Source organism: Sapajus apella, unplaced genomic scaffold, assembly GCF_009761245.1.
Source record: "Sapajus apella isolate SASKATOON/1434 unplaced genomic scaffold, GSC_monkey_1.0 scaffold1, whole genome shotgun sequence".
NCBI classification, from domain to species: Eukaryota; Metazoa; Chordata; class Mammalia; order Primates; family Cebidae; genus Sapajus; species Sapajus apella.
In genome coordinates, this window is record NW_022436941.1 from 26,649,989 (window position 1) to 26,670,328 (window position 20,340).

Genomic DNA, 20,340 nt, shown 5'->3' on the forward strand with positions numbered 1-20,340 from the left:
CTGACAGTGTCTTCAAGCACTTTCTAAAGATATTAATCTCTCTGGGCAGTTGGAAAAAATTCTAAGTCAATTTCCTCTTACCCAAAACCAGCCTCTCACTTAGATAACACTTCAAAGGACGCTTGCTCCACCACACAGGGTTTGAGCAGAGTAGACACAGGTCAGTCTCATTGCCCTAGTGCTTTTCTTCAAAAATCCACAAAAGCTAGTCCTCAACAAACCTGAAAGGAGCAAGATCCACTATTGGCACTGATTAATCTGTTCTTTCAAGCATTCTTTTTAGTGTTTTCCTGTACTTTAACTGCATAAGTGAGGGGGATTTTGTTGTTGTTTAGCAACAACTCATGGTATTTGTCTCCTTGTGGAAGAATTCATTTTAACAGGTTACGTTAAAGATCTTCCCTCTTTCCCTCTGGCATGCACACACACACACACACACACACACACGACAGCCTTTAAAATTCGATGGTGACAGATAACAAGAGAGATACTTCGATAGAGCATACCTACTCTCAAGGTAGATCCCATCAACAAAGATTCCCAGAGCAAGATAATTTTACCTAGTCTGAATAATCAATTTAAAATGCCTTTCTTAGAATCTCACAGAAAACAAAAATCACGTTTTCATAATGAGAAGAGAGAATAAAACCAGGGCAGTAAGTCAACATGCCAGGAAAATTTCTAAAATTTTTAGATATTAGGGTTGCCCCATCTTGAGAAACTTGAAGGGAAAAGCAGTACCTAGCATCCAGACATATGAAATGAAACCCCATGTCACTGTGTACAAAAATAAGGGAACCATATTTTGTCTATTTTTATAGTTTGTTAAATCAAGTTTTAAGTGTAGTTTATTTTCCATTGCTTGAAGTAGATACTCAACATTGTTCTCTTCTATCTTGAAATCACTTTATTTGTATGTAGCATTCAATTTACTTCATAATTATTGAACATCTGCTGTGGATCAGGCACTGTACCTGGCAATGGGAACACAACAATGAACTGAGCTTAGGACCAGCTCTCAAAGGTCTCAAGGACAAATGTAAGTTGTGAATGGTCTTGAATGTGATGTTCAGCTGACGCGTGTGTTTATTTTCTAGAGAAGAGACTGTGGGGATGAAGAGAGGAGGGGGTAAGCATAGGCAGAAACCTCAGAGTTGGGCATCACTCAGGCCTGCAGGAATGTAAATGATATGGTTCTTTTGAATTCACATTGAACCAGGTTCTAAAAAGATTTATTACAACAATAAGCTATCATAGCAAAAATACGAACAAGGAGCCATCAATAAAGTCTATGCTAATTGAACATCAGGATAGAGTCTAGAATACAGATTTAAAGAAAAAGAGTGAATACATCAATAGGACAGCCATGGAAGAAGTTACTCAAAGGTAAAAAAATTTTAAAAATGAGTGATGGACAATGCAATCAAGCTACTTAAAGACATCCCACAGGCTTTTCTGTGGGTCTGTATCAGACGGAATTTATAGGCTCCTCAGTCTAAATCTCTAGAACACAACTGTTGGGAATATTCCAGTGAGAACAATGTCACCCCGGACACAAAATAGAAGAACACGAAGATGATAACACCAAGTAAGGGAGAAGAGAAGTTATTACAACAGTCTTTGAATTCACACAACAAATATGACATATCAGAGCCAATCCACATAAACTACAACAAAAGTTGTCTCCTGTTCAGGGGTGACTAGAGAAAAATCACTGAGAGTAATTAATCCATAGTCACTATACATTATCTATGCATAAAATGGCGAGGAGATAAAAAATAGATGTTATTAGCATATAATGAATTTAACATGTTTATAGTACTTACTTTTAAGCAAAGTAAAAGCATTACTTTTGAAAACTTTAAAATATTCACTTGTTAATATTCATAGCTACCTTACAAAGTAGATACTATTACCTCGACATTACAAATGAATAAACTGAGGCACAGACAAATGCATAGAAATTTCCAAATCCAAAAGGCCAGTTCATTGTAGATCCAGGATTGGAACCCAGGCGGTTTAGTTCCAAAGTCCATGTGCTTCATGACTATGCCAGTCTACCATATGTGGTGTCTTGATCTGTTTGGTGTTGCTATAACAGAATACTGCAGACTAGGTAATTTATAATGGACAGAAATTTATTTGGCTTATAGCTCTGGAAGTTAGGAAGTCCAGGAGCATTAAAAGCAATACTTTTACTTTGCTTAAAGCACTATAAACATGTTAAATTCATTATATGCTAATAACATCTATTTTTATCTCCTGCCTGCCATTTTATGCATAGATAATGCATAGTGACTGTGGATTACTATGCTCTTGAACTTCCCAGGCTCTGGCAAGGGCCTTTGCACTGCAAGGTGGAAGGGCAAAAGAGGGTCAAGGTGAACAAGCATGAAGGGATTGAGCTCACTTTTTTTTTTTTTTTTTTTTGAGATGGAGTTTCGCTCTTGTTGCCCAGGCTGGAGTGCAATGACGCAATCTTGGCTCACTGCAACCTCTGTCTCCTTGGTTCAAGCAATTCTCCTGCCTCAGCCTCCCAAGTAGCTGGGATTACAGGCATGTGCCACCATGCCCAGCTAATTTTGTATTTTTAGTAGAGACAGGGTTTTTGCATGTTAGTCAGGCTGGTCTCAAACTCCTGATCTCAGGCGATCTGCCTGCCTTGGCCTTCAAAAGTGCTGAGATTACAGGTGTGAGACACTGTGCATGGCCTTGAGCTCACTTTCATAACCAACCCATGCTCACAATACCTAACCCGCTCCCACAATAATAACATTGGTCCAAGCATTAAGGCAGTATCCACATGACTTAATTATCTCTTATGAGGCCCGACCTCCCAACACTGTTATATTGGTAATTAAGTTTCCAATGCATGAACTTGGGGGGCACATTCAAAGGATAGCACATGGTCCCTTATGAGTGTGAATACAAGAACAACAACTCAGTGGTATCCTTCATGTACTGCTCATAAAAGATACTCTAATGAAAAAAGAAAATTGCAATAATGTAACTATCACCTACTATTGAGAGAGCTTTCCATATCCAGTCCCACGTATACATTCATTCACGTTTTTCCTACAATGTGATACATCTATTCTGTACATATGAAGATTTTAGGTGATGTACCAATAAACTTTTGATTGTAATGTATGTGGTAGATGATATTGTATATCGACTCAACTGTTATTTCAGTCCCCTTGTAGTTGCCTTCCTTTACTATAGAGGTTGGAAATGCAGATAAGACTCCCTGGAGTCTCCTGCATCTATGGTACAAGCATGTGACATAAGTTTTTACAAGCAGACATGTCTTCACAAAATTTCAAAGTGAGAATGAACAATATAATCTGCCAAGAGTGGGAGTTCAGATTTTCTCACAGAGGTGGAGAGGGAAGGCCCTTCTGAGGCAGCTGTGGTGGGGCACCGTGGTGCTGCTACTTAAGCTCTGTGGTTTTGGGTATTTTCCTGGCTGTGTGCTTCTCAGCTGTCACAGTGCCTGCATTAATGCACCCAAGCCTGATTCTCTGTACCTTTCAGAAATTACAGCCATTATGTAACATTCTTTAATAAAAATTCTTCCTTCTTGAATTAGCCAGTATAGATTCTACTGTTGGCAACTAATTATCTTTAGATAATATATATTTCACATGCATACCTATGTATATGGCTAGCAAATCAAACCCTATGATTTCACAAAAATCATTACTTTGCATGAAGCTAATATTAAAAAGTAGTCAATTTTAAAAACCCTATTCAGGTAATATATGAACATGTTGAAAATTATGAAGAAGTGAATGACTGGAATCTTAAAAATGGCATTAATTCCCCAAACTCCTCAGTAAGAAAAAGTATAATTTCCACAATTCTACATATAAATATACTGAAGTTTAGAGAGTTCTGGTAACCTGCCCACCTTCACATGCTAGTAAGCATGAACCCAGACCTGCCTCAATCAGTGTCACATATGTGTAGTACCACACTCCCTTGCAGTTATAATTCACAAACAAGATTGATAAAATATTAGGGCTTAAACCTTTGTCTCCATGTGTTTGATTAGTTCATGTTTGTCCTGAGAATACTGATAATCACCAAGGGCCCTGGCAAAATACACAATCTGGACCTGAAAAACAAGAACCAGCTCCTGCTCTGCGAGAGGTTCACCAAGTGGTGGGGGCATTGCCTGACAGCTAACTGGCCTCTGAAAGAGGCAGCCTGGAAAGCTTTCTCAGAGATCTGTGGACTAGCTCGAGAACGAATACTGGGCATTAATGGAACAGAGAAAAACAAAGATAAAGAATAGCACAGGTAAACGCATGGCTCATTGGAAAAGTATCAAGTAATGAAGTGTAGCTGAAACATCAAAAACATGGTAGTCGAGCAGTGACAGAATGCTGGGGAGCAGTAGGGCTCTTTCCCCATCCTGGGGAGTTAGGACTAAAGCCAGGGACGTATGCCCCAGAGAGGAGGAACTGGCAAGACTGTCAGAGAAACCAGTTAAGAGACGATTACGTTAGTCCAGGGGTGAGACAGTTGCTCTCAACTATCAGAGCAAGATGAGGATAGGAAAAGAGGAATGGTCATACACACTGTTAAGGTAAAAGAGCCCACTCGGATTGCTTCTCCACACATTTCGTCAGCAACATAGTGAAAACAAAAGGTATGTGAGTGCGACATAAGATGTTTGAGCTGTCTTCCCAGAATTTGCCCAGAAATGAATGCACACAAGAAAAGTAAGGCACATTCATATGTTACACCTTCAATAATTCTACAGCTAGTCAGTGCCGTTGTATTAAGATGTCCTCTTACCTGTGTCCTTGCATGCCCACAAACAGCTGAGACAGGCATTATCACTGGCACTCCCTTTGCTCCATCTCTAACCTTTAACAGAGATGAACTAATAAGGAGATGACAAGTGTGTTGGAATTGGAATCACTGTGGTGGGTAGAGGAGAATCAGGTGGCAATGCTTGATGCTGAGAGTAGTCCACAGCCAAAAGGCATTTTAAGACCTCTAGATGCAGGACTGGAAAATCAAAGGCAGTCAACTGGCCTTTCAGAACAAGCTTCACTAACTTTGAGATTTTCATCCTATACCTGGAAAAAGATATTGCTGGTGATAGATGTGGCTAGTGGAAGCCCACAAGAATTTAGAGAAAAGGAAAATAAGGCTACCTTATAATCTTATTAGCAAGAAAAAAAAATGCTGAGCCCCAAATGGCTTAAAAGGCTTAGAAATCTATAGTTGGAGGCTTAAAGGATTCAACAGTATTTATCTAAAAAAACTAGAGATGTGCTGGCACAAGTGCCGTTGAGAGGAAAAAATCATTAGTTCTCCATTACCATAAAAAGATGAGAGGCAAAAGGATGCATGCTATTTTTTTCTTTTTTTCCTGATGGAGGGTGGAGTAAACATAATCCCAGGAAAGAAAGACTGAGTCAGGCAGGGAAAGAGGGCAAACATGAGTAGCTAACTGAGCCAGCAATTGCTTCCCCAAAGCCAGGGCTGACTGCTCAGTCTTCTTAGGCTATCTCCAGCTAGGCTGTACAAACTCCTACATCTTGGCATCATCTATAATTGGGAGAAGAAAAGCAAGCAATTGGCCGGGCATGGTGGCTCATGCCTGTAATCCCAACACTTTGGGAGGCAGCCGAGGCAGGCAGATCACCTGAGGTCAGGATTTTGAGATCAGCCTGGCCAACAGGGTGAACCCCTGTCTCTACTAAAAATACAAAAAATTAGCTGGGCATGTTGGTGGGTGCCTATAATTCCAGCTACTTGGGAGGCTGACGCAGGAGAATCACTTGAATCCAGGAGGCAGAGAGGCTGCACTGAGCTGAGATTGCACTCCAGCCTGCAGAACAGAACAGATCTCAGACAAAAAAAAAAAAAAAAAAAAAAATTAGCCAAGCATGGTGGCAGGTGCTTATAATCCAAGGTTCTCAGGAAGCTGAGGCAGGAAAATTGCTTGAACCTGGATAGCGGAGGCTGCAGTGAGCTGAAATTGCACCACTGCACTCCAACCTGGGCAACAAAGCAAAATTCCATCTCAAAAAAAAAAAAGAAAGCAAAGCAAACAATTTAGCCACTGTCTCTTCCTCTCCTATCTTTCATTGGTTAGTCTCTGCTCCATGATGCATTATGTTCCCTATACTGTAAATTATATGCCCTGGACCCTCTCGGCAGCATTGGGAGAGGGAGAGCCTCTGCAGCAGAGGTGGGTGCAGGTACATAATTCTCCTTATCAGTGGGTGCTATGTGTGAGGACCCTGAAATGTATGCCCCAGAACATGACAGCAGCCTAAGCTTTTCACCCATGGAAACAGTATAAACTGTCACTTGGGCAGCTCTGGCTGTGACTGTGAGACTTGTGGTGTAGACAGGGCTATGCTGATCTGAATAGTGAATAAATAGGGGCTGGGACACCTGCAGACCATGTGTGGCCATAAAATTTTTATGTGGCCATAAATTTTCAATTAACTCCAAATTTCTTCTATACCATAGAAGCTCAAAGTTGAATTTCTGCCCAAGTCTGTTTTCTAAAAAGGGCAAATGATTTTATGTAATATTCAGAAATGTATTTAATAATTATCTTCAAAGGACTACTGAGCTCTAAACTTGAGACTAAATACATCTGTTATAGAAAAGTATTTGTTAGAATATTTGGTGTAGAAATTAATTTTTTCACTTAAGCTTGTAAACGACTCCAATAACACGAGGTTAAAGGCACTTAACAGTCTTGTGGTAATTAACCATCAACCATAGCTTCTGTAACTTTGTTATAATATTCCCTTACCGGGATCATATCTAAAAGCCTCCCTCCTAGAAAAATTAGGTTTTGTTAGTCAAATAAATATGTGATTCCTTCTATTTTATTTTAAAGTAAATATCTCATTCTTCCACAACCTCTTATTCTTCCATACATGTGAAAAAATTCATGTAATATGTCTGATTAATGATCTGAGGGGGTAAAATTCTATATATGTATGAATGGGAAATTTTACAATAGTCATTAATATTATGCAAATGAAGAATAACAATATAGAGAGTTGCTCTGAAATTAAATTGGAGCAAAGAAAGCAGAAATCAAATTCTATTTACAGTATACGCAGAACCCTGTGGGAGGAGTGAGGTATGAACGCACACACAAAAAGAAATATTTTTAACACATCACAAATTTATAGATGCTTTTGCCTAATCCCTCACATATTTCAATTTTTTCCAAATTTTCTATATTTGTATTAATTTCTAATCAGAAATTTATAATTTTATAATTCTGATTAGAATCTTAAAACAAATCAAAATACCCAATTTTGCTATGGCAGGTATTTGAAAACAAAATATTTAATAATTTAAACAGAAATCGAATCACTTATATCCTATTAGAATAAAGATACATGGACAAAGGGATTTGATTCACTTATAGCAATAATCTCACACTACAGAGACAAAACCAGGAGAGCTTGTTGAAAATGTAGCTTCATTTCATCAATTTCAATTTAGCAAGTCTAGGGTGAGACTAGAAATCATTTTACCAGGTTGCCAGGTGATTTCAATGCAGCTGGTTGGAGCCACACTTTGATAAATTCTGGCCGAAAGGGAAGCCCAAAGCATTAAAATTTCAGAGATTCTCCACATGCCATCTAGGAACAATATTGCTCTGGCCCCAATAATCCCAATTACCTGGTCCCTGTGGCAGACCCTACCGTGGACCATGATACCATGTACTCTGTTTTCTGATCCATCTTCATTTAACACATTTCTTATGACTGACTTTCCTTGTGGTTTACCTAAGTGGGGAAAATGAATTGCTCTGTCAACATTGGCAGCTGAGGTTGTTCGAACATTCTCACCGTAAAATATTAAATGGATACTCAGTTTATATATCAGTCTACCTGAGCTCAGTTATGTGGGTCTATTCCCTGAAACTTAGGTCCACTTACAGATAGTCATGTGAGTTCTCAAAACTTGAATCATTCAGCTGGAAACTGGTGAGCACCTTTTCCACAGTGGTGTGTATCTGTCGTTACTGCCATCCTGGTATTTGTTCACATTTTTCTGATACAGCATTTTTAATTTCCCCTGGGGAACTGCTCTCAGATTCCTCCCAAATCTGAAAATGGCCAGTTACTCTAGACCTGTCCATTTAAACTCAATCCTATGGCTTTGCCTAAAGTAAAACTATGCCAAGAGGTAAAGCTTAGATCTGTTGGTGTATCATGGAGCCACAAGAGAAAAACGTGCCTAAGAACAAAGCCATCATAAGCAAAAGAAGGACCAAGAGATGGGGATAAAATTATGACATCATTGCTTGAATCCTGAATACAGCTGGTCCTACCTCATGGCCTTTGTGCTACATGAGCTAACCCAAGTTGATTGCTGAGAAACCAAACAACTTTTTTCCAGAAAGCTCTGAACAAGGAACCTTCCAATATGTTAAATAGACTTTTGCTTCTCTTATATTATGACTCCTACAGTAAGGTTCAGACTAGATTGCAAAATGTAATGATAGTCATATAAAGCTACTGACATTTAGGAACTACCCAATCTCATGAAATAACTAAACACAGCATGATGTTTATACACCCAAAGTTGTTTTCCCCATTGCAAAAAAAAAAAAAAAAAAAAAAAAAAGCAGAAAAAGACCTGCCTAGGAGAGACATGACTCTGCAAAACAGTAAAATAAAAACCAAATCCTTGGAGCTGCAGATGAAAGCAGAACTGCTACTTACCACTTGTGCAAATGTTCAGTGTTTAGTTTGGTGTGATTATTAGAAGGGAAAAGACCAGTCAAGACTAATATTTCATTTATGTTGCTACTAAGCATATGGCTAAGATATTCTCTCAGCCTTAGAATGTAGTCTACAAAAGCAGTATCAAAGTAAGGCACACCTATGGTGTTTCAGCGAAAACCAATAAATAAATTTAAAGCACACAAAAAATCATTCACCTCAGATTTCCTCAACTTCTTACTTTCTATGTCTCTTGGTAAGCATCTCATGTACACACAGGCGCCCTTCCACTTTTGGATTTGGGTAAAACATCATATTGTGTGGCATGGTGCCTGGGTTTCCAAGCAGCCACTGAGAAGCCAGATGTGGAGTTAAGCTTCCCATAGGGTAAAACTTCATCTATAGAAAATGAACTAGGACGGATCTAGAAAGCTAAGTTCCTCTTCTGTTTTCTCTCCCATGAACTACTCCAAGGGACAGTTTCTCTTTGCAATCCTTCTGGAAAAGTCCCAAATATCCAATGCATACACTATGTCACTCTACAAGTGTGACACAGAGGTGACACAAGTGACACCACTCACACACTCATGTAGAGCAACACAGTGCATCCATCCCAGCTTGTTGTTTAACACTACCTCGTGTGGGAATACACAGTATCACATCACATTTTCTCTTGTCTTGTTCATCCTGATACTCTGGAGTTGAACGCTCCCCAAAAACTGATAGCACTCTAAGCCTTGTATCTTGGGCTCTGATCTCTGGACGACACAAGGGAAAGCACTGTTGAAGCTACTATACCTTTGTTCGTTATCACTAATAATTTTGTTAATGAAATAATGTTTCCCTTCTAATATACAGCAACACAGGGTTAATTTTGCTTTCCACTTTGAGCCGAAGATGACAAAACATTCCTTGTTTTTACAGGACCTTTCAAAATGCCCCCTTTATGTTACTACCAAGAAGTGCAGGGAATCCACTTGTGCTTCAGCGACATATTGTTTTATAACACGCCACCCAAAGCTAAATGACCTAAGACAAGAATGGAGAAAAGAGACCTTGTCTGCACAGTTCAGCTCTTGCTGGCACTAGCTGGGGTTACTTACTTGGTCAAAGTTAGCTATTGACTGGGCTGGGAAAGAAGGTCTAACAGAGCTTCCCTCATATATCTGATGTCTCAATGCTCTTTCACATGATGGCTCTCTCCACCATGCTAGCTGGAGCATCCTCACAACACTGTGGACTTACAATGGTTTGTCCTCTAGCATGGAGACTAGCTTCCCAGGAGGGCGCATAAAGCACCAATCCTTTTAAGGCCTCAGCTCAGAAGCCCCAGAATGTCACTTTCACTGAGGTTTATTGTTCAAAGCAAGTCACAAAGGCAGGAGGAACCAAAGGGATGGGAAATAAACCCTACCCCTTGATGAGATGAATGGTGTGTCTGTACAAAGCAGGAGGCATTAGTAGCCACTATCTTTGAAGACTATGTACCACGAATGTTCCTAAATGTGTCTACAAGTTTAGAATCATCTGTGGATCTTTTAAAACTACAAGGACCCAGGCCACTCCCCAAACCAATTAATTCACAATCTTTGGGAATAGAACACATCAGTTTGTTAAGCTCTCCAGGTGATTCCAATCTGCAGCGAAGTCTGGGAACTCCTAATCTACCACAACTTATGAGAAAAGACATTTAGCAAAGCTGAAGGCTCTAGCTGGCAGTGTCTCAGTTACATGTGGTTACCTGTCATTCCACAGTGTGCTCAGTGGCTTGTCTTAAAACACACCAGGAATTTAAAAGTTAGGCTATACAACAAGCACTTTAAAGCACATTAAAGCTACCATTATAAACTAGCCTAGTATTCCTTGTAGGGTGACCAACTTTCCGGTTTGTCTGGGACTGAGTGATTTCCTAGGACACAGGACTCTTCAGTGCTAAAATCAGGATGGTCTGGGTCAAAATGCTGCAGCGTTTCAGCCTAGCATTGCCTTATCTCCCTCTGCTGGACTATCATGTTCCGATGAATTTTGTTCCTGAAATGCAGTTCTATTATCACCACCTGAGTTTTCTCAAAATTAGCTATCTAGGCCAGTGCTGCTTGAAGTATATTCCACAGACTTGCAGCATCAGCATCACCTGGGAGCTTTTGTTAGAAATGGAAATTTAGAGGGGGTGCAGTTCTCTAGACACTGAGTCAGATCTCTGAGAGTGGGACCCAGAAATCTGTGTTTTGAAAACCATGAATTTAAGAAGCACTGGTCTGGGCTGCCATGCTTTCATCTTCCTCTGTCTCTACTATCCCACATATGGCAAAATCATATTTATGTTTTGCAACAGGAGTATAAAAAGCATAGCAGGACAAGTCAATCAATGCTGACTGGCCAGAGATGCCCTAACAAAGAGCAGCCTCAGATACAGACACATACATGATAAACATCATCTGGGCCTCAGTTTTCCTCAGTCGTTTGTCTGAGGGGCTGCATGAAACTTTTTTACATCCACAGTAGGGGCTAGAGTGTGAAATGAGGACGGAGCTGAGCACAGCTGTCTGCAGTTGCTAAGGCCTGTCTCTTTCAGGACACATTGAAACTGTCAGTGTAAGTCAGCAAATTTTTCTTTAACTTAGAAAGAAAAAACTTTTCCTTCAAGTTAACCAGAAAATCAAGTTTTATCTTTGACTGGATGCTTGATTTTTAATGGGAATTTATAGTAAAAATTATTCAGGTTTCGGCCATTTGGAATCATGCTCCTTTGAATTAGCTTGGAATGAAGTTTACCTAAGTGCAATGAAGAGTTCTCCCAAGCAAATTAGTAACCTAAAATTTTAACCACCTTAAAAGAAAAAGAAGGTCTTTTAAAGGACTTACCTGTTTATGTTCAATGGATGTTAATAACTACATGTGAGGTCTAATTCATACATGAAAGAAGAGACTAATGCAAAATATTTTTGGTATAATAACGTGAATTGGAAATAAAACAAAGGTATTTCTTAAAACACAAACACACACCGTAACGGAGACTTTTTGCTAATTCCAACCGTTCTCGCTGCATATAGGACAAATTTCTTACTAGGATTTCTTCACTCATTTAACTGGTAACTTGATCCCTAGTACACTGAAGCAAATGAAAATTAAAAGGCCCTTTTCAAAAGTCACTTTTGATAAATTATGGCTCTTATTTCTTATGTGTTTCACAAATCTCATATTTAAAGTCAAAGTAAATGATCCATTAACTTATTTTTCCCCTACATAAGATAATGTAATCAAAGTTATTGTGGTAACAGATCTGTGGAGGGAGGGTGCTTTCCATACTTCTGAACTGCCACAGCCAAAATCATCCTCTTGCTGCACTGCAGGTCTAGCAGGAAGTATTTGAGCTGCCCTGCCCAGATATTCTGTGGGCAGCAGAAATACTATAATAATATCTTACACAAAGATAAAACACGTAAGTAGATTAGAAAAACGCATGTTGTTCTGGGCAACAAACTCATTTTCCCACATTATAATTACATAACAAGTCTGTGAAGTTTACTTTGCTTGACTAAATTTCACAAAAGAAAAGAACCCATATTTCTTACATAAATAACCATAAGCAAATTTTAAGCAGATGAATTCTGTATCAGAAGATGTCTAAATATTTCATAAATGACTACAGTTGGTCATCTTTGGGGAAATATAAATAAGTCATTCAATTTTTAAGGAGGATAAAGTAATTCCTCTATTTTTACTTTAGTCAAGAAAAACATCCAGTTGATTGGACTAGCTTCGTGAAACCACTATCTGAAGGTTCTTCTACCAGATCCTCCACTTCCCAGCTGTACAACATAGACAATCAACCTAATGTCTATCACCAATCTCTCTTCCTGGGGAAAACCATCATGATACTCACGTGGGCTTTGCCTACCGGCCAATGCTAACACTGAGTCCCAGCGATCAGAATGGTTGCACAAATCCACCTGAATAAGATGTAAGTCTACAGAGAACAAAGGTCTCAACAGGGAAGTTAAACTTGGCCATCAAACCCAAGCAGTGAACTCACAATCAAAGTCAAACCCAATGCCCACAAGAGTGGCAAACTAGACAGACCCCTGAGTGGAAACAGTGTACAAAGGGGCTGGAAGAACAGATCATGGCAGTGTCCTGCATGGGACACTTTTGCCTTATAGGCATCTGCTCAATGGAGTCTCAGATTTCATTTATAAAATGGAAGTAGAATCTCTACCTGACTCAAAAAGTTGTGAAAATCAAATGAAATAATTCAAAGTAAACATTATTTGTAAATATATGTGCAAATATAAGGGACCATCCCCATTACTATGTTCACACCATTCTTCCCAGCAGTAGTGGGAGTGGAGGGGTACTGTCTTAGAGTTGGGGTACCGGGAGTGATTCCATGAATATGTATATTGCAATTGTTTATTTGTCTGTCCCTCTGGCCAATAACTAGACTGTGATTTCCTTGAAAGCAGGGACTGTGTCTTAGTCATCATTGCATCTTCATTTGCATAGTAAGACATTCAATCACTGTTTATGGAATGCTGAATGAATAAATTCTGAATCCTCACTATTATTCAGGCTCTCAGCTGCCCGTGAATTATGTGGAGTGGAATACTATGAAGCAGAATGTGAGAAATGGAACAGCAAATGCCCTTGTGCCCAGGAATAGTTCCCCATCTGCCCAAAATGGCTACTACTCCACTGCCAGAGCACTGGCCTCACTGGATAAGGAGGCTGAATTCTAAGAATTGGAAGCATCACTTGAAGTTGGTTGACAAAGAAAGCATTGACAATTAAATGCCTTGGAAAATAATAGTAGCTGAGTTTCCACTGTGCCCTTCTTATATGCCAGGCACGCTAGAAACTTCATATCCTTATCTTATTTAAAACTCACAACTACACTATACAGGAGGTTTTGTTATTACCCACATTTTACAGATAAAGAAATTGAGTCTCTAAGAGATTGTGACCTAACCAAGTCACATATGGTACAGCCAGAATGGAACTGCAGGTCTATTTTATCCCGAAGCCTACACTGTTAAGCAATGCCATACTCAGCTGAAGAAAGGGAGGTCCTTGTGACTTTATCATTAGTGTGAAGGTAGAATAGGATGGTCTCATGTTGATCACCTCAAAGCCAGGCAAAGAGAAACTTGATTTTCCCTCACTCCCTTCCTTCCTTCCACCCTTTCACAATTGCTGCTCACACATTGTATGTCAGGAACTGTGCCAGGCAATAAGGTACACAACTAAGTAAGGGACAAAAGGTATCCATTTGAGGAAAGAACACAGAGAAGTAAAGAGATGTGAACTGCAATGAGAGGGTGGAGGCTGAGAAAATAAATGTCCCCAACAGAATGGGATGTGGTGGCATGGGAGAACCATGCCAAGCCCAAATGTAGCAGGGCAGGGCCAGCTGCCCAATCCCGGTACCAAGAGGGCATTGTGGAGGTATTGGAAACCCACATGCAGGCTAAGTGCTGCATATTCATCGCAGGGCGATGGAATGTGATACCTGGTATGGGAATGCCTTAGCAATAATTTCCTAAATGAGATTTCACAAGGGACAACACAAAGCCTGAAGTTCTGTGGGGCTAGGGTTGGTAGGGAGTGTTTTGGCTGGTGCCGAACTAGTTATCTGGTGACTGTCAAAAATGTCTGCAATACACTGGCCTTTAAACTGAACCTCATGGCTCCAGTTGTAACAACTGCCTTGATCCTGTCATTCACCTGCTTCAGTCCTATCTTCTCTTGCTGATTTCACTGTCTCCCATTACCCATGAGATCAGCCACATTCTTAGTTGTGACCCTGTTTCTGGCTCAACACTCTTTCCTCTTCCTTGACTTTCAGGGGCTCTCCTGGCCATCCTGTGTCTTCACTCTCTAGTCCCTGCCATTTCTGGCTGCTCAGAATAGCTCTGGGGTCTCCTAAAGGGCTGGCACTACCATTAGACTTACTTCAGCCCAAAGAGGAATTGAAAACAACACAGCCCCAGCCTTCAGACACTAGCAGCATCAGAAACCTGGGCTAGTTCCTCCCCTTCCCCTTGTTTATGCATCCTTCTGTCATCTATTCAACAAATATGTACTGAAGGCCTATTATTCCTTATACCTTGCTGCGGGGAACAAGACAAAAAAATTTCTCTGCCCCAAAGGAATTCACACTTGGACAATGACAATTAAGTAGAAATTGAACTATACCATCTATATATATATATGCTTATACTTCCCACATTTAAGACTCTTGCTCTAAAATCTCCCTCAAGCTTCACAGTCATGTCTAACTCACTATCTGACATTTGTACTTGGCTGTCTGATAGCATTTTAAAAATAATATGTCCAAAACATGACTTTTTCCTTTGAATGTGAATCTTCGCTGCTCTTTCTCTTCTTTGTACACAGGAAGGATGGAAGATGGAAGGGAGGATGGGGAACTTCAGGTCGCTCTGTGGCATGGCCTCTGGAGCTGAACAATGCCGAATATAGCCTAAGGGAGTCCCCCACCCAAAAGAATGTTTCTTTTTATGGTATGAGTGGGTGCTGGAGAAAAGTAAGCAAGAGGGAGGGGAGGAGTGAAAGCTCAGGCAAACTACTATCTCTGCAGTTAAATCAAAATCCAGGAGTTACTTTTGTTTCCTTTCTTTCCTTTAATAATCCTTATATCTAATCTATCAGCAAGCCTTGTCCATTCTGCCCTCAAATATGTCCTGAATCTACTCACTTCTCAAATCTGTGTGTACCACCCAGATCCACCAGCAGGCTATTGCTGGCCTACAGAGCTCTCTGCACAATTCGAAAAATGTGCCCTTCCTCCAGGCCTTCGCAGCCTGGCACTGGGACATTTGCTGGCAAGAGAAACAAGGGCTGAATTTCAGAGACTTGACCCCCACAAGCTGGTCTCCTGCGCAGTAAGTAACCTGCAGAAACATAGTTGCAGTCCTGCCATCAGCTCTCTCCTATACCACTGCAGGGGCTCCCGAATGCCCCTCCGATAGTCCAGTCTCCACACGGCTCCAAATGCTCTTTTAAAATCTCAAACCCAATCACATCACTTCACTGCTTAAAACTTTTCCACCAAACTTTACCTTGACCTGGAAAGCCCTGCAGAATCTGGTCCCAGTCCACCTCTCTAATCTGCTGACCCACTGTGTCACTCTAGGCTGCTTTTCTCTTCCTTAAAAACACCAAACTTCTTTCTCCTAGTAGAACCCTCTCCCTGACAAAAGTGTCTACGTTCCTTTCTTTCCTGTTTCCACTTAGGATCACAGTACGTAGAACTGACTCAATCTTATTACATAGCCCACCATACACTCTCATCATTAGGCCATGCACGCCCTGCCATACTTTGTTATTGACTAGTTATTTTTAATAACGTAATAAGCACTTGTCCTACCAGCCAAAACTGCATTGCAATCTCCTGAAACACAGCCACTGACTTGCCTCTAACCATACGGTACCCCTGTTTCTCCTCCATTTCAGGTAACCATAATTACAAAATCACAAATTTCATGTTTATCATTCTCTAGCTTTCCCAGTTATATAACGTCATTGTGCACGCACACACACACACACACACACACACACCCCTACCTAGTTGGTTTTTTATTTTAGTAGTTTTTATTATGCTATATGTAATATTTTAGACTTAATTTTCACTTAATATTATATTGCTAAAAGCCAATCATATTGTTATACCATTTTGTTTATTCATCTTTGACTGCTGTATAATATTCTTTTGCACAACAATACTACACTATTCATCACTAGCACAAGGTGCTAGGCCTTGGTTGTCCCTCCAGGCTTTCATTATTGGAAACCAGGCTGTTAAGCATATTCACATGCATGTCTTCCATTGAGTATGTAAAAAGTTTCCCACAGGTATACACCTAACAAGCAAGTTGAACTATTCATTCACATATGTTCAAATGTTCAAATCAGGATATAATATCACACTGTTTTCCAAAGTCTTTGTACCAATTCATACTCCCACCAGCAATGCTCGGACATCCTTTGGACCCACATCTTATTCAACCACTTGATACTGCCAATCTTTTAATTTTGGGCCAGCCAAATGCATATAAAAGAATATCTCAATGTGGACTTAATGTGCATTTCCATGATTACTAAAGGTAACAGCCATCACTTCATATGTTCACTGGCTATTTGTCTTTCTTCTAAATTCTTCAGGTCACTACCAACCAAGAGAACTTCACTGTCCACTCACCATGTGAAAACAGCCACTCTAGTACATTACTCTGTTCTCTTTTTCTTTCCTTTTTTGAGACAGACTCTTGCTCTGTCACCAGGCTGGAGTGCACTGGCACCATCTCCACCTACCAGGTTCAAGCAATTCCCCTGCCTCAGCCTCCCAAGTAGCTGGGATTACAGACATGTACCACCACGCCCAGCTAACTTTTTGTATTTTAGTAGAGACAGGGTTTCACCATTTTGGCCAGGATGGTCTCGATCTCCTGACCTCCTGATCTGTCTCAGCCTCCCAAAGTGCTGCGATTACAGGCGTGAGCCACTACACCTGGCCATATTCTCTTTTCTTTATGGTATCTACCACTGCCTGAAATTATCTAGTTTGTTTATTGATACATAGTCTGTGTCCCTCAACTGAAATACAAGCTCCAAGGATCTTGTTTGCCTTGTCTACTGTTGCATCTCCTAGAACAGCACCTGACACAGACTGGATGGATGAATATGTGAGTGACAGAGATACGTAATGTATGAAGAACTCTGTTCTAGATTCAGATGCTGAGCTTCAATCTTGGCTCTCCCACTTACTGTCTGATTATGAATAAATTACTTAATCATCTGTTTCTGAGTTGTCCCATCTGTAAAAAAGACATAACAGTAGTCCTTACTCCGTGGGGTAGTTATGAGGTTTAAATGAGTTAATATTTGTAAAGTTCTTACAATACCACAAACACAGCAAGTGTTAGATAAATGTGTTATTATTATTATTAATGCAAGATTTTTGTTATTGCTACTCCATGGCTTGAGGGCATAAAGGCAGCAAGCCACCTGAACCTAATGAGCTTCCTTCTTCCCTGCAAGCTCTGCATCCCTTGGTCTTGCAGATGCTCATTCCCACACCCGAGAGAAGGAAGTAGAGAAGAGGTGGGACTAAGTTCTCGGGCCATTTATTTTCTAGAAAACAGTCTGGTCACCCCCAACCTGAAGAAGTTGAACAGCAGCACAGAGTAGGTGCTCAACAAAACCTAATGAATAAATAACTCATAAACCATCAATCCATATACCCCATAACCTCAGTATGACATTACACACAAAAATCACAAACTTCTGCCCTCTCTCCCTTCATTTGGTTCATATTTTCATAGAAAAGAAAGAGAAGTTAGAAAGGGGGATGGGAAAATAAATAAAAGATTGGATAAAGAAAGAGGAGAGCCAAGAAAGAGGACAAGAGGGGAAAGATGGAACGAAGGATGGGGAACTTCAGGTCGCTCTGTGGCATGGCCTCTAGTGCAGAACGCTATAGTGCTGAATATAGCCTAAGGGAGTCCCCCACCCAGGAGAATGTTTCTTTTTAAGGTATGAGTGGGTGCTGGAGAAAAGTAAGCAAGAGGGAGGGGAGGAGTGAAAGCTCAGGCAAACTTCACTTCAGCATCTTGCCTGGGGGAGGCTGGTCCCCATTAAATCTGTGGCCCTAGTCAATGTCACCTTAGTCGCGACCTTACCTTGTTCTGCAACCAGGAGTCTCGCTCCATTTGAAGCTCAAATTTGCCTCAAAGCGGTAAATGCGGCCTTGGTTAAATGCGCCAGTGGGCAAAGCCGAAGTGCGAGTCCACTGGGAATTCGGGCAGGTTCACCGGGAGAAACTGTTTCCATCTGAGGAGAATCAGGAGTCCTAAGCAGGACCAGCTGCCTCTCCGGGCGTCAAATTCCGTGCCTGCTTGCGGCCCGGGAGAGCGCCCCCAGATACCCAGCTTCAGGGCGCAGAGAGCCGGCCGGGGAGCCCCGAGGCGCCGGCGAGTCAGGTCCCCGCTGCCCACTCGCTGCTGATTGGGGTCCACCTTTGGGGCGCTCAGCTCCCACCTGGCTGCCCCTGCTTCGGTACTGACTGTGCTAAACACTGAACCGAGTCCCAGGCGCCCCGCCGAGACTGGGGACTCCCACCTTCTCGAGTCCTTGGCTGGCAGGAACAAGCCCTGTAGGCGGGGGCCCGAATGCTCAGGGTGTCGCCGACCTTGAGGCTACCGAGGGGTGTGCATGCGCCAAAAATAAACGCGCGCGCGCGCACACACACACCGTTTCCTTTTGATACTTCCCTCCTCGAGAAAGTAGCAGTCCTTATGCAGCACTGGGGAAGGAATGCCGCTGAAGAGGAAAAGCCAACATGATTCCCAAAACCAAATTTGGGGATGTTTTTAATTTTAGGTTTGGATTTATGCCTCTCGAAGGTTTTAAAAAAAAAAAAAAAAGATATGGAACAAATTCCATCGTGTGTGTGTGTGTGTGTGTGTGCGCGCGCGCGCGTGTGTTTTCTAAGGCCGAATTTCACGTGTTAACCGGAGGGAGAAAAGAGGGAGAAAGAGAATCGCAGACTATGTATTGTTCCAGTACACGGTTAGAAACGTGCCTGGATTCCCATTCCCAGCGTGTCTCCATCCCGCCCTCCCCGGCTGCCGCAGGAGCTGCCCGGCGTCGCACGGGTTAAGGCCGCGCGCCCGCCAGCCGGCTTCCCCCGTCCCAGAACGCGCTGCGGCGGAGGAGAGGAGAGCCGGGAATCTCCCGCCCGCTCCCCCTCCGGAGGGCGCTTCCCGCCCCGCTCTATTTATAGCTCCACTTCCAGCTGCTGCGGGGAACTCACCAGCCGCGCTGAGCATTTTGAGCTCTCCAAGAGCCTTCCAGACAGGGGATTTTCATAAATTCTGTGAATGGCAGAAATGTCTCCAGCCTTCTGGTTTTGGTTGCCACTGTTCAGTCTGTCTTTCATATATTCTATTTCCAAGTTGAAAAAACAAAAATGGGAGCCAAGAAGATTTTGAGACAAGGGGTGAATGCGGGCTGTTAGTTATGCAGGCACCCTTTTGTTATCACATGCCGGAAAGAAGAAAAACAATCCTCCACGGATTCACTGGCTTCAGGTTCATTTCATATTTTCTGCAACACTCAGCCTGTCCAAGGTTTTGCCTGTCAGCCATATGGCAAAAAAAGAGGTATGAAGCAAATTTAAGATCCATGAAAAATCACTTCCTCTGCCATCTGATTACCTGCTGAGGAGGGGCCTCAGGGCTGGCTGTCTGCATAAAAAGCACAGTTGGGTGGTCCCTGTGTCAAATCCTCCACCAAATCTCCAAAGACAACAGGCTAGTTATGGTGCCACAGATGGGTTCCTGCCAGTGGATCCCGGTGACACAGGGAAAAAACAAATTCCATTCCTTGGAGTCTTACCTTCAGTATTAAATGGAATACATTGTACCAGTCTGGAAGGTTCTAAACTGATACATTGCTCCCAAGCCCCTTCTTCCAGTTACTCCTTCCTGAAACTGAATTGAGCTTCTGTGATTTGCAAAGCCCCCATAGGCGCCCTGGGAGCTAGAGAGGAACAAACAGCATCTGCCCTGGCAGCATTTAGCTAAGACTCTGCTCT

The 20,340-nt window shown here is 41.6% G+C and overlaps 1 long non-coding RNA gene across 1 annotated transcript in view; it reads right to left on the reverse strand.

The window, feature by feature from the left end:
- LOC116548910 overlaps positions 1 to 19,330 on the reverse strand; it is a 167,994-nt gene extending 148,664 nt beyond the window's left edge. Inside the window, exon 1 of the long non-coding RNA XR_004267616.1 lies at positions 18,425 to 19,330. This is a non-coding gene — a long non-coding RNA (uncharacterized LOC116548910). The remainder of the gene's footprint in view (positions 1 to 18,424) is intronic.
- Positions 19,331 to 20,340: the final 1,010 nt, after the last annotated feature.